Below are 12,176 nucleotides of genomic sequence, written 5' to 3'. Positions count from 1 at the left end.
GCGTGGGTACATGGGAAAGCCTGCAAGTAGCATCTCGTGGATCGGTGGATTTTCCAGGGTTCTTCCTCCACCAGTTATACTGGCTGCCATGTATAGCCTATCTTGTGCTGAAAAATGGCGTTAAACCCTAGAACAACAACAACAACCAGAATTGTTCTTTGGGTTATCCTAAGTATTCATCATAAACTCAACTGTCCCTGAGTATTCATTGTAAATTCTATTCTCCTATACCTGTACATAGTAAGTATCACACACATTTCTATCAGCAATCTTGGTGGCAGCCTCGACACATATGAAATTTTCCATTGTGTTATCTTTTCTGAAAGTTATACTGAGCAGATTATTATAACAGAAAATTATAAATGAACCAGAGTCTATTTTTTTATGTAAAGAAGGATACTGTTTCAAGCTTTGCACAGCCTTTTAAAATCCTTCAATTCAGAGGGTTAACTTTAAAAAAATTCTAAATTGAAAAAAGTTAATTTAGTTTTTGGAATGTGCTTGAATTTATGAGAAAATAATACTTGACGTTCTTGAAAACCACATTGAATTTTATCAGTACAGTGCAAACCATATTGCTAAAATGTAATTTAATAAAAAAAGAAGGTTCAAACTTTGTTTTTAAAAGAGCATATTACAATAGTTTGGAGAATTATTACATAACATTGATAAATATTAGAAGTTGAGTCCCTTTGCATTGATCAATTATAGTACGACTAACATTGCAAATGGCTGACCTAGCTCACATTAGACCTGCCATGAACTGTGTATGCAGTAGCAATTGAGAATGTGATCACCTTAATAACAGTTTGCTGTAATTTTGTGTTGTTGTTGTTGTAGGGTTTAACGCCATTTTTCAGCACAAGATAGGCTATACATGGTGGCCAGTATAACTGGTGGAGGAAGAACCCTGGAAAACCCAGGGAAGAACCACGGACCCACGAGAAGCTCCTGGCAGGCTTTCCCACGTACCCACGCTAGCCGAGCCTTGGACTCGAACCCACGCAGACAGGTGAGATGGCAGTGATCCGGAATGGTGAGTGCTTAAGACCACTCGGCCACTCGGGGCCCCTGATGTAATTGAAGGGAGACAAAAGCAAGGTGATTTATAAAGTTTGTGTCCAGACATTGGATATTTACAGCATGGGAGTAAAGACTCTCAAGTCTCATATGAAAAGTGAGAAACACAAGAAAAAATGCATGCTGCATTCATGTTATGGGTCTGTGGTGAAAAGTGAGAAACACAAGAAACAGATGCACATTGCTTTTGTTTTATGGGTCTGTGGTGAAAATTGAGAAACATGAGAAACAAATGCACATTGCTTTTGTTTTATGGGTCTGTGGTGAAAAGTGAGAAACATGAGAAGCACATGCATTTGCATTAATTTTATGGGTCTATGGTGAAAAGTGAGAAACACAAAAAAAAATGCATGTTGCATTCATTTTATGGGTCTGTGGTGAAAAAACAAGAAAAAATGCACATTGCTTTCATTTTATGGGTTTATGGCGAAAAGTGAGAAACAAGAAAATATGCACATTGCATTCATTTTATGGGTCTGTGGTGAAAAAACACAAGTGATTCTTCTGCCTCCAGCACTGTCACTGCCCTTATGGTCTTCCAAGGCATTAAACATAATCCTTTCCAGGTATAAGTTGAAGAGAGTGGGTGAGAGAAGGCATCCTTGTCTGATTCCAAGTGTTGCCATTGATGAGTACTTTGCTAGTTGTCTTGTCATGCAGACTTTCTAGTTTTGTGTTTATGTTGTATATCTGTATCCATCTGTTAATGTAGTGCTACATCCTGCTCTTAAACCTGCCTGTTCTTCAGCAATGATGCACTCTGCCTGGGGTTTCAGTCTGTTGAGGATGATATTAATCATAACCATGCTGGGTGACTGATGAGATTGATTGTTTAGTAGTTTTGGTACTGCTGCAGATTCCCTTTCTTAGAGAGAGTGATCAGAGACTGTGCCCATGGGCATGGCCATTCTCCTGTTGGTTAGATTTTGTTGCAGATTGTTGTGAGGACATCTATCATGGAGGTTCTTCCTGCTTGAACATGTTCCACTTGTTCATTGTCTATTCCAACTGACATACCTTTCTGTAGTGCCTGAACTGTAGCATCTTTTTCATTCCCTGAGGATTGAGTGGTCAGTGGGAAGTTTGGTACATATTCATCTTCAGAGGTCTCCTGGTTGTAAAGCTCTGAACAGTATTCTGTCCATCTCTTAAGAATCTCTTGCTTTTCAGTGAGACTCCTATCAGCCTTGTCTTGGATTTTTGGTAGATCTCACCTGTTTCTCTTTCGCCAGGTCTTTCATCAACTAGTATTCCTTTTTACCTGTTTTTTTTTTTTGGTTCTGGTTCAGGCATTTTTCAACTTTCTGTCCTTTGCTGTCTTTAAGCTCTTCTTAATCCTCTATTACTCTCACTGTATTTTTCTGCTCTTCAAGCTTTCCTCACTTCATACTGAATTTTCTCTTCACATCACACACAGTTCAAGGATGTCGGCTGTGACCCAGTGATTCTTCATCCTCTGTGCTTGCCAAGAATCTTGGGCAGTGGTTATTACTGCAGAGTTATCATTTCATCATCTCTAGCGTATTAAGGGCAGTTGTATCCTGTTGGAGCTCAAACCTCTCCAGGCTGTAGAACATAGTTAATATCCATGTTACCGTATGGCTTGCCCTGGTCTCAAACATGTGACGGTTGAGTTCATCTGGGAACCCTTCCACCCTGGCCATTGACTTAACTTGGAAGGCTTCTTCCCTGTGATGTGTTACCTCCACCCTATGTCTCCCATATGTAGGATGACTTGTGGAAGTGTGAGTGTCATAACTGCCTTTTAGGGTACACCCCCACCCCCATGAGTGTTAGAGTAACATATTTGTTGCAGCTTAATTTAGTTCATTTTCTGATTTAAGGTAGGTATTTAATTTCTCTACCCTTGCCAGATTTTAAGTGGTCTCCTTTGCCTTAATTTTGTTGAGATAGGAAACTGATATTCTGTTTGATATCATTTATAGAGTTTAGTAAACAGAAGGGGTCTCACAAACACATTCATATTAATTTGTGTGCACATTTGTACAGTGACCTCTATTTTCTATGTAGTCTTTAAAAGACAGGATTCCCTTTTTTATTTTGTCTTATTGCCATGCTGGCATTTTGCTTTTCATCATTTCAGGTAGTCAGGATTAAGCATTCTGACTTTTTGATTGAAATGTCAGTTTTTTAAGTATTGTTTTAATTCATATTAAATGGGACACTGGACAGATAAAGTATTACTGTTTTAATTTACATTCAGTCTCGTTCCATCCAATTTCTCATTCAATATATTATATATACTAGGTTATTGTTCCTGTTATTTTCTTTTACAGTAATGTCGAAAAAACAATGTATGGGGAAATGTTGGCACAAGAAAGTACCTTCTGGTTAGAGTGAGTCATGCCCCTTGCATCCCTCACATAAGGGATGAACAGCACTCTCTCAGATCCTGAAGCCCATTAGTAGTGATAAGACTGAGCCAGTATTCAATTGGGGAGAGATACGATCAAAGTCCATAAGATCTGAGGAAGGTTCTTACCTGCAGATCAAAGTCAACAGGGCAGTCATTGACTGGTGACTGGTCAGTGATGGAGAATGATCAGCCACTGGTATAGGAGTACCATTAACCTGTTTTTACGAGCCTCTCAGTATGGGGTTAGGGATTGGGTCAAAACACCCCCACACCCCCCCCAGGTTACCATTGAATCCATCTAGGGACTAGAAATCAACAGAGGGACACCAGTCTAGATAAGGGATTGGATTCATGTCCATCCCTTTTCCTGTTATTCAGCTCAGTCCTACATTGGGTCATCCTTTGCTGGGAAGTGCTTGGTCCTTAAATTTTTGTGCAGCCATGGACTATTAGACCTTGACCCCATACTACAGAGGTTTATGTTGAGGTCAGGTGCAAATGTCACCCACTCAGACATTGGAAACTAAAAGGAAGGAGGGGACATGCCCTTTTCTCCCAAATGTCCCATGAAAGTCCAGAGTTGCTGTTACTTTCCTTCTGAATGAGCCACCAGGGACAATCTGCTTAATATTCTGTGTGAGGAATCAAAGAATGAGTGAGTGAGATGGTCTCCTTCGACAACATATCAGTGGTAGTGTACCTGGGGCAACAAGGTGGCACACCTGCCCTTCTCTATGTGAGGGGTTTGGAACTTACTTTGCTGGGTAACCTAGGAGGCTGTTACTCTTTTAGTTCACAAGTCTTCAAAAAAAGAATTTTTTGGTGGACAGACTGTCCAGAAGGGCAAAATAGTCCTCAATAAATAGTCTGTGAATCAGTCTATAGCACATTCCCTGTTTAGACTTTGTGGCAGACCCATGACGGACATTTTTGTGACAAAGCTTAACAGCAACCAGTTCTTTTTTGTTTCCCCAATCCCAGACCACAGAGCCAGGGGAGTGAAGCTTTGACCCTGAAGTGGAATCGGCTTTTCATTTATGCCTTCCCACTCCTCAGGATCATCCCTCAAGTACTTCAGAAAGTAAAAGCCTTCACTGTTAAGTTCATTTTGAGAGCTCCTATGTCCCCAATGATCATGGTTCAGCGATCTTCTCAACCTGATGGTAGATCATCCCAGTACATTGTTCCAGAGGAGGAACCATCTCTCACAGTACAAGGGACCTCTCCTATATGACAGCTAACAGCTTCTCTACCTTCACGCTTGTCTTGTCTCAAAATGACCTATCCACCAGCACACACAGGATTTTGAGCAATGATGCCAAGTGGGAATCTATTACAATTGGTGCAGTAGGAAATATATTAATCCTAGCTGTTTCTCTGTGAATGCAGTGGCTGATTTTCTTCTCTTCCTTTTTGAAGAGAGACAATGCATGGTTTTATTTGTCTTTCCAACACAGATTTTCAAAAACACCAAGTCATCAGTTCAGATTCTTAGTTGCTGTTTAATCAGGTATTTTGAACTGCGGAGACCACTGTCTTGCTTTCTAAGGCCATGATGGAATCTTTCATTTTGTATTTAACTAAACCCCCTTTTGAACCTTTGGAGAACGTTACCCTTTTCTTGCTGTCCTTTGCATCCACAAGATGACAGAATGAGCTTCATGCCATGGCTGTCTGCGGTTGAGTGGCAATCATGAGATGGTTTCTTTCCATTACCAACCAGGTTTTTCCATCAGCAACTTACCTCCCTTTACAGATCCCTATTCTCAGTTCTGTCTGTGTTGAGGATGATCAGGGTCAATTTTTATGCCAAGTTAATACATACCTGTTGCTATTGTCGGATTTTCTCCTTCCACTCTGTACTGATGTCCCATTAGTGGTCTGTCCTTGAAATAGGGTGAGGACTGCTGGGCATGTTAACTTCAAAAACCTTCATAAAAGGCATTCCTTTGGAGGACAAATTCTCCTTATATGGATAATTTCCATTCTGTTGAGTGGCCGAGTGGTCTGAAGTGCTCTCCGTTACAGATCACTGCCAACTCACCTCTGTCTGCGCCAGTTCGAGTCTCAGATTCAGCCAATGTGGGTATTTGAGAAAGCTTGCCAGTAGCTTATCGTGGGTTGGTGGTTCTTTCCAGGGGTTTCCCCTGGTTCTTCCTCCACTATTAATACTGGCCGCCATGTATAGCCTATCGTGTGCTGAAAAATGGCATTAAACCCTACAACAACAACAACCATTCTGATGAGTAAGCTACACAATAATCAACAGGAAAAAATATTAAGATTAGTTTTCCACTGAACAATTTTAAAAGTATTAATATTATGGACTTTGAAAACCATGACTGAGCATCATTCAGTTAATCATTGGAAAAACATACAAGCTGTTCCAAGCAGTGTTTCTGGATAAAGACTTTGCTCAAACATTATCTTCAGGAGAAAAATGTTGCTTACATGTGCATGTTTGATCTTGCCAACCTTTGCTAAAAAAAATGTATTAAGGGAACATCTGTGGTTATGTTTGATAAAAATGTGAACAAAATGTATCAAGATAACAGATAACAAGGCTGCATATCTTGAGCTGAGACGCATCAGCTCAATTCACAATTATCTTTCTGTTGATGCCACTAAAATACTTGACTTTTGTGTGATCCTTAGGATTTTCAAGACTAGACTAATGTAACTCAATTCTATCTGGTTCATTTCAATATCTACTCCAGAAACTTCAAAAAGTTCAAAACACAGCTGCTTGGATCATCTTTGGAGTACCATGATCAGAGCACACCTCCCCCTGCTCTGTTCTCTGTGCTATGTTTCACTGATGGGCTCCAGTCCAACATACCTATCCCACCTCACCCATGTGTACACTCCAGCAAGATGCTTACACTCCTTTTCTGACACTCATATTCTCATTATTCCCACTATGAAAATGAAGTCATATGGACAACATTCTTTTGCATGTCAGAGCCCAGCTATGTGGAACGAATTACCCATGGAACTTAGACACAATGACACAGTGATCTCATTCAAGAGTGCTCTTAAAACTCACCCATATCAACTGCAAGAACAGACTTAAAGACCTAATAATGTTTCCTTACCTTAAATATTTTCTGCATATTTTCAGTTTTCTAATTTCAAAGTGTTTGTTTTTTGTAATATCATTATGTGTTGTCCGATGTTGTAAAAGCTTAAGAGCTTCTAAAGATTAGATGTTATACAAAGTCCTAATTATTATTATTATTATTATTATTATTATTATTATTATTATTATTATTATTATATACATGTCAGATTCTGAAGAAAGGCTATTCACAAAGTAGAGACTAGTTTCTTTTAATCTGTTTCTTGTTAAGTTAGATTACTGCAGATCATAATAGTTTGCAAAGTAAGATCCATTGTTTGAATTTGGGTTTCTTTAATTGTTATTATATAAATAGTGTGTGTTACTTTCAAAAACTAACATTGGCATTTTATGTAGTCCTTGGAAATGGTGTCTTTGGGCTGTGTGAATCCTGTGTATGTTTTTAGGCATGCATAGCAGTTGACAGTGAAGTATCATGTACAATATGTTAACTTCCCATGATCCAGGATAGCGGATTGTGGAAGTGTTTTCAAAATAAATTTTATTGTTTATGAAGATAACATGCAGTGCTCAAAGCAGTTTTCTTTAAGGCCCAGGCCCAGGGCCAATGACATAAAATCACAGGCTCAGACTAAAATTCCATGTGCTCAAAAGGGCCCTAATTGTTTTACTGTTATTTATCCCACAACGTTAAGTTGCACCTTCAATGTGAAAAGGAATGAACAGAATCATAGTAAATTTACTTGTGTGTTTATTCAGATCTCAAAATAACTCATGTAAAGAAATATTTTCCTCCAAGTCCTGATGTGAACCATCATCCAATAGCTTTATAAAGGTCCTCCATACTCAATGGATCAGCAGTATTCAAGTTCATAATCATCTGAAGTGTGTCTTGCTTTATACAGCTTCTCTTTACACATTTGATTTGGTTCATAGGTGCCACTTAATATGTTTAATCAGTGTCAAAATACTAACTCAAGTGTTTCTGCCAAATCATAGTTTCTTCGTTCTTTACTTTTCATCTCACCGCCACCAAAGGACTGTCAGTTTTTAATCAAAGACTCATCACAGATATCTGTTAATGTTCAAAAGCAGTAAATTTCAGCTATAAAACCCTCCAAATTACAACAATAAGGTAATGAATTAACAGCTTGTTGTGTACACTTGTTAGCCTTAATCCAGTTACTCAGACAGGCGTCATTGCACTGGTCACAACAACTGCTGTGACAGTAACAGTTTTTATTCCTGGTAGACTAGTTATTGTTGGTTTCTGTAATGCATGGATAGAATGAGTCAAAATACCATTGTTTTATTTCTTTTTCTTTTCTTCAGTTTTGAAAATTGTATCTGTTATATTCAAAAGCATGAGATTTCAACCATAAACTGGTATTTGTGGTAGATCCTTCAAAACGATAGTTTTGTCATACTGCCAATTGAATAACATTTATGTTAATGCCAGGTGAGCAGTAATTATAAATAATCTAGGCAGTCTGTTCCCCATCTATAGGTCACATTCTTTGCTTTGTACACATTATTTACAGATTTTTTTATATATAATTAAGGTAGGTAGATGATCTTCACAAATGCATGGGGAATATATATTAAAAACTTTACTAGTCTTCCAAAACTTGAAAAGAAATTCAGCATTCAGCACTATCATACTTTTCTCAGGCAGATTAGATTGTTTTTCTATAAGCTTGATGGGCTGTTCATTTAGAATACAGGATGGACCTCATCTGAAATTAGAGGAGCCTTAGGCATCAGGATATGTTTTTTTTTTAGCACCCACATATATTAATGTACCTGTGCATCACTGTTGCCCCCTGGTCATGTCTATGGCTGAAGCGGTTTTGTTTATCAGTGCATCAGGCTTGTCCCTAGATATACCCATGATTGGAATTGTAAAATTTGGGAAGTGAAGCACTTATTTACATTTTGGCACTTAAATTTCAAGAACCTCTTTCATGATTCACTTCATATTGAAATAGGATGAGCACCGACTTACCTTTCTTCTTTGACCATCACTGCCACTGGGTAATGCCATGGGATCAGGGGTTATGCTGTTGAAAACTTGTTTGACATAAGTAATGTAAGCATGAAGTTTGTCAGTCTTCTTTTAACAGTAACTTTTACCACTATGTCGTGACATGGTTCTTAACTTTCATTTATAAAAAGAGCTAATGTATTACTCCTAATGTCTGCACACTGTAAAGCACACACACACAATAGTACCTACCCCCTGGGAAATAGCCTTAGGTGGCAAACTTTGTACATATTTGTATATTAGTTGTACCTTCTTTGTTAAGTTTTTGTGTGTAGCTCAGGCACCATTTTGCAAAACAGCATACTCCCAAGATTTTCTCAAGTATGTATATTGATATTCATACATGGTGACAGGTGTTTCACTCGCAAGAATTGCATACATTTCTCTTAAATTTATATGTAACTATTAGGCAACACCCAGTGCAGAGTTTTTCTAAGTATGTTACCACTTCTAGGGCATAGTGGTTAGAGCATCTGCCTTGGATGCAGGAGGTCGTGGGTTTGATCCCCGGCCGAGTCATACCAAAGACTTTAAAAAATGGTACTAACAGCTGCCTCGCTTGGCACTCAGCATTAAGAGGTTAGGTTAGGACTGGTTGGTCTGGTGTCGGGATAATGTGACTGGGTGTGACATAATGCTACATGCCTGCGACATGATGCCCAGTGCTAGGCATCACTATAAACTGCCACATGGCAGACATCGTAGCAATATGACTGAATTTTTTTAAAGCTACGTTAAAAATCCAAGTCACACACACTCTTAAATATGTTTGTGGAGAGCAAGAAACAGCAAGGTATTTTGACATGCTTCTTGACATTAGAATACCATATAGTGGGTCTTTTGCTAATAAAGCTGTTTTTAAATATAGTTTTACACATTCCTCATAAAAGAATAACATGTAAACATTCATACGTGTAATGATACATTTTACTTTGTTGATAATTGTCAGAAGTAGTAAATAAAAATGAGGTATTAAATCACCACTTTTACTGGAATTCAATCTGAAATCACAGCAAAAAAATGACCGTTTGTATATGTTTACGTTTGATGCTGTCTGCATGTTTACATTTGATGCTGTCATCATTTCAACTCCTTGTGGTAATGAAAACTGTCTTCCATAAATCAAAATAAAAAAAATTAAGAAATGTTACTGTAAATCATCATTATCATTATTATCAAATAGTCATATCCTCAAGAAAATGGAATAGAAATTGTTATAATGTCCAATGATAAGATGTCTTTCATGTAATAAGAAGTCTTTCATGTACATAAAAAATACATGTAAGCTAAAACAAGAAGGCAGTATACAAGGGGCATCTGTGTTAATGAAGAATGTTTAAAATGGAAAGTTGAAAAACAATCTCTACCCATTTATCGTCCTTCACTAACTTGGGTTGAATCATAAGCACTGTTATTGTTAGAATCATGAAACCCTTGATGATTGTATGCATCCTTGCCATGCCCTTGCAATGAATGAAGTTCATTGTGACCAACATTTTGCATAGTACTTGCAGAGGTTAAGTTTTTGTTTAACTCATGGCCACATTATTATTTTTTTACCTCGTATATAATAGTTAAACGTGGTGACAGTATGCATTTTGATGAGTACAATATCATGCTAACTTGGTGACAGTATACATTTTGATGAGCACAGTATCATGCTAATACCATGCTAACTTGGTGACAGTATGCATTTTGAGGAGTACAATATGCTAATATCATGCTAACTTGGTGACGGTATACATTTTGAGGAGTACAATATTCATGCTAATATCGTGCTAACTTGGTGACTATGCATTTTGATGAGTACAATATCATGCTAACTTGGTGACAGTATGCATTTTGATGAGTACAGTATCATGCTAATGCCATGCTAACTTTGTGACAGTATGCATTTTGAGGAGTACAATATGCTAACTTGGTGACAGGATGCATTTTGATGAGTACAGTATCATGCTAATGTTATGCTAACTTGGAAACAGTATGCATTTTGATGTGTACAATATCATGCTAACTTTGTGACAGTATGCATTTTGATGAATACAATATCATGCTAATACCATGCTAACTTTGTGACAGTATGCATTTTGATGAATACAATATCATGCTAATATCATGCTAACTTGGTGACAGTATGCATTTTGAGGAGTACAGTATCATGCTAATATTGTGCTAACTTGGTGACGGTATGCATTTTGAGGAGTACAGTATCATGCTAATGCCATGCTAATTTTGTGACAGTATTCATTTTGATGAGTACAGTATCATGCTAACTTGGTGACAGGATGCATTTTGATGAGTACAGTATCATGCTAATACCATGCTAACTTTGTGACAGTATGCATTTTGAGGAGTACAATATGCTAATATCGTGCTAACTTGGTGACAGTATACATTTTGAGGAGTACAATATCATGCTAATATTATGCTAACTTGGAGACAGTATGCATTTTGAGGAGTACAGTATCATGCTAACTTGGTGACAGTGTGCATTTTGATGAGTACAATATCATGCTAATACCATGCTAACTTTGTGACAGAATGCATTTTGATTAGTACATATCATGCTAACTTGGTGACAGTATGCATTTTGAGGAGTACAATATCATGCTAATATCATGCAAACTTGATGACGGTATACATTTTGAGGAGTACAGTATCATGCTAATATCGTGCTAACTTGGTGACGGTATGCATTTTAAGGAGTACAATATCATGCTAACTTGGTGATGGTATGCATTTTAAGGAGTACAATATCATGCTAACTTGGTGACAGGATGCATTTTCATGAGTACAATATCATGCTAACTTTGTGACAGTATGCATTTTGATGAGTACACTATCATGCTAACTTGGTGACAGTATGCATTTTGATGAGTACATGCTAACAGTAGATTACTGTGACCCATATTTCACATTGCAGCGACTTTGATTCAGTTTTGATTTTTTAACTGCTCATGCTTGAATCATTCAGCTGTATGGTTGCATACACATCTCTTAGTAATGCACCAATACCAATAAAGATAACTGATGTAGATTTCAAAATTTATTGGCTTTTGCTTTAGTGACTTTGTTAAAAAAGTTTATTAAAATGTTCATTATTTGGGAGCTGTTTATGTTCCAATCATGAAATTGGATAACTGGATCTATTTTAGACCTACACCTTACAACCAAAGGTCACTGTGACTTGCATTTTATGCTTTACTAACATGGGTTAATTATTTGTGTTTTTTATCACAGAGATTCATCCATATTAAACCTATACACATCCTAGCTTACTCAGAAGACCTTTATGACCCATACAGTTGGGAGTAGGAATAAATATGTTCATTCTCTGGTAGTTTCAATTTTAATGGATCTACTTTGTGATAGTTACCCTCAGCAGGTAAAACTGTGCATTGTGCAGGTCAGTGAGTATAGGAATTAGATGAGTTGACTACATGATGCATGCTTTTCCTGTGAGATCAGGTTAATTGTTCACACATGAACTATGTTTGTACTGCTGACAGACACTCCAAGGTTGCTTTTTCACTGAGAAATTTTTTCCATCTAGGGGTGGACAGTGGTAATAACTTCTCAAGCAGAATCTTAGATGA

General features: G+C 37.6%; 1 protein-coding gene across 1 annotated transcript in view; it reads left to right on the top strand.

Annotated features, from left to right (window-relative positions):
- Positions 1–12,176, top strand: part of LOC149788601 (histone acetyltransferase KAT2A-like) — an 81,594-nt gene that overhangs the window by 20,954 nt on the left and 48,464 nt on the right. The window lies entirely within an intron of this gene.

Source organism: Sinohyriopsis cumingii, chromosome 11 (assembly GCF_028554795.1).
Source record: "Sinohyriopsis cumingii isolate HCF-2022 chromosome 11, ASM2855479v2, whole genome shotgun sequence".
NCBI lineage: Eukaryota > Metazoa > Mollusca > Bivalvia > Unionida > Unionidae > Sinohyriopsis > Sinohyriopsis cumingii.
This window is presented reverse-complemented; position numbering and strand designations above follow the sequence as displayed.